The sequence below is a fragment of the Octopus bimaculoides genome, chromosome 8 (genome assembly GCF_001194135.2).
Source record: "Octopus bimaculoides isolate UCB-OBI-ISO-001 chromosome 8, ASM119413v2, whole genome shotgun sequence".
NCBI classification, from domain to species: Eukaryota; Metazoa; Mollusca; class Cephalopoda; order Octopoda; family Octopodidae; genus Octopus; species Octopus bimaculoides.
This window is the reverse complement of record NC_068988.1, coordinates 5,936,566-5,940,111: the sequence shown is the minus strand read 5'-3', so window position 1 is coordinate 5,940,111 and position 3,546 is coordinate 5,936,566. Positions and strand designations below refer to the sequence as shown.

Below are 3,546 nucleotides of genomic sequence, written 5' to 3'. Positions count from 1 at the left end.
TATATATAGGGAGAATTCACGAAAAAACAACAGACGAAGACAGGTGGTGTAAACAACAAATGGATGTATTAGTATAACGCTCGGGAATAAAGAAAGTCTTTATATATACATTTAGTCTTAAATTCTGATGAATTAGTCAATCTCAATGAAAGTCTACATTTGGTGAAGGTGCATGGCCCTGTGGTTAGGATGTTGCACCATCGATCGCTAGGACGTGTGTCCAATTCCTGGACAGAGCGGCATGTTGTATTCTTGAGCAAAACACTTCATTTCACTTTTCTCCAGCCCACTCAGCTCTATATATGTGTCCCTGCAATGGTATAGATTTCCCTACACGTCTAACCAGCGGGATGGTATCATTCGAAAGCTGAAAACGATGCGCATTTTGATCAAGAATTTTTAATTTTATTTTACATCAGATGAAAATTTGTATTCTCAACTACAACAAAGAACAAAAATGTATTTTCATCAATTTTTCCAATTTGCCTCTGTTACGCATTTGGGTACCCTGATTGTGTTATTGACTACAGAATTTTCCTGTATCCTTCCATTTTCAAGATGGTAGAATGTAGCAAGAGTAGTGAGTGAGAGAGAAAGAGAAACAGTAAGAGAGAGAGAAAGCGAGAACTAGAGAAAGAAAGCGAGCGAGAGAGAAAGAAAGAAGGAAAGGAAGAAAGAGAGAGAAAGAGAGACACGTGACAAAGTTATATTCGAGAATGAGATTGGCTATTTTCTGGAAAACAACGAAGCAACTAAGAATTTTACAGTTCTTAATTAGTGCTACGGTGAACTGCTAATTAAATTTTCTATTTAATTAGGTACATGGTATCCGATATATCTTCAGTGATTTGGGATACTGTCTGATACGATATTCCTATCTTACTGAAGGGTTTAGTAGCTTCAGGGGTTTTAAAATAACATGTCTTCCTCAATTGCTCAAATCGAAGTCTCACTTTCGTTTCAATGGAGCTTTACGGCGATCGTCAGTATTTTAAATACTAGTGGACATCATTTGCGTCTAGAAATAGCTGTAATTATAAATAAAAGCTCAAATCTCAAAGAATCTACGAGATTAATCGATCGATCGTTTTATCGATCTTCGCTTTTGCTGACGCAATTTACAATATATTTTGTTGCTTCAGTAAAGTAGTTTTTGTTATTTTCCGTCAATTTCGCAACAATGACTTACGGTGATGTTGGGTGATATTAAAAAGGTATGAATTATATAAGCTCTTAATTTTTACCAATATAAAACGAAATAAGTTCAAAATCGATTCTATATTTATGAAGCGAGTCTTGTGACGTTGGCTTTGATTCAATGACCTGTATTAGACGAATTGTAAAAGTAAGAAATTGAGAATTAACAAGAGTCAAATTAAATGTTTTCATCAGCAAAACTGATTGAAAGAAGGTGCTGTGACTAAGGCCATTCAATAAAGTTTCCGCCTTTCAAGATATTTCAATTTGTTTATGGTTAATGGGTTGAGGAATCGCTGACGTAAGAAACAAATACCATTTATCAGCCTCAATGACTTGGCAGGAGAAAAGTGGATAATAGAAGCGTGCGATGAGAAAGAAGAAAAGAAGTTAAAATAGAGAGAAAGAGACAGGAAACGAGAGAATGGGAGAGAGAGAGAGAGAATGGGAGAGAGAGAGAGAGAGAAAGGCATAGATGCAAAAACGCAAAATCATATACATCTACATATTTATATACATGTATACACGCACACGCACATACACACACACACACTCGCACACACGCACACACACACACACACATATAATACATATACATATACACACATATACACATACACATACGTACATGCACACACACATGTATATATATCTGTAAATATATAATTTTTTCTGTATGTGAATATATATATATATATAAATATATATATATATATATATATATATATATATATATATATATATATATATATATATATATATATATACATATATATATATGCATACATACATACACACACGCATACATACATACATACATACATACATACATACAGACCGACAGATTGATAGATGGTTAAAGAAATAAAGGATAAAGTAGATAGACAGACAGACAGACAGACAGACAGACAGATAGATAGATAGATAGATAGATAGATAGATAGATAGATAGATAGATAGATAGATAGATAGATGAATGTATATATGTATATTTTTATAGCCGAGGGAGTGCGTGTATGCACAAACGTGTGTTTTTGTGCGTGAAATGAAAAGCGAATTGGCATCAAAGACTATAATTGAATTGAAGCTGACAAGTGGATTGGCGTTATGCAGAAATGAAATCCAGATTGAATTCCCTACATGAGAATAGATCGATCAAGGAATCATAGCATGGAATGATAAATATGTATTTCTTGGGAAAACAATAGTACGATAGACACTTTATCTTCTTTCTCTTTTAGATATGGTACCCAACGATATATTAGGTGGTCTTTTGTTAACTTGGCATGATTCAGGAATGTTTGGAAGTTGTCTTTTCAAAGAGCGTAATTAGCGTGTAATATGCATGTATGTATGTTTGTATGTAAATATGTGTGTATATCATTTTTCAGTTTTATTTCAAGATTTCTTGCGAATAGAGAAAGAGCCGGTTTCTAACGTAGATTCAAGGCGCCTTCATTGAAATTTTAACTTCAACATTTTGTATGTATGTATTTTGTATGTATGTATTTGTGTATGTATGCATGTATGTATGTATGTATGTATATGTACAGATTTGTATGTTTTGCTTTATGTATGCGTTCTCATGCATACAGTTGCATATCTAGACATGCTCATATATATTTGAATGATAAACTTCTGGAAAGTTTTACAGATTTTTACAGCTTTCTCCTTTCTAGTTTTGAGAAGCCTAATTTCTCAATATTAGTATTTAGGCAGTGTTACGTATTCCAGACCCCCAATAATTACAGGTATAAACCTGAACTTGTAATCTGGCTAGAGTAACTGCAGATTTCTCAATAGTTCAGCATAGGTGTTCCCTTTTCACTGATTTTCAGCTTTATGTTAAGGTCCGCTGGGCAGCTAATTTCCACAACAGTGCACAGCTTCTATTCCTTATCCCAAATCATTATATCAGGTCTGTTATGCTTACATTTTATTGAGGTCTTCAGTGGAACATTCCACCAGTACTCCCTTTCTTATGAGTGGCTATGGCTTCTACCAAACTGTGGGTTCTTATTTCTTTTCCTCGGGGTTATCCTTACGATGGATTTCATTATATACTGTCCCAGCTACATCATGTCTCATCGGTAGGTAATACCATGATGACATTTTCGGACAACTACTTATGATGCGGGTGATATCTTCGGTGTTAGCTCAACAAAGTCTGCATCGGTTGTCACATTTTACTGCTTTTCCTGCATTTCTATCTCTTTGTATATATGTATGTATGCATGTATGTATGTATGTACGTATGCATGCATGCATGTATGTATGTACGCATCTGTATGCAGTTATGCATGTTAGTATCAATGTATGCATATCTATCTATCTATCTATAATATCTAT

General features: G+C 34.2%; 1 protein-coding gene across 1 annotated transcript in view; it reads right to left on the bottom strand.

Moving 5' to 3' along the window:
- The window catches only part of LOC106871605 (delta-type opioid receptor), a 129,951-nt gene that overhangs the window by 70,191 nt on the left and 56,214 nt on the right, over positions 1-3,546 (bottom strand). The window lies entirely within an intron of this gene.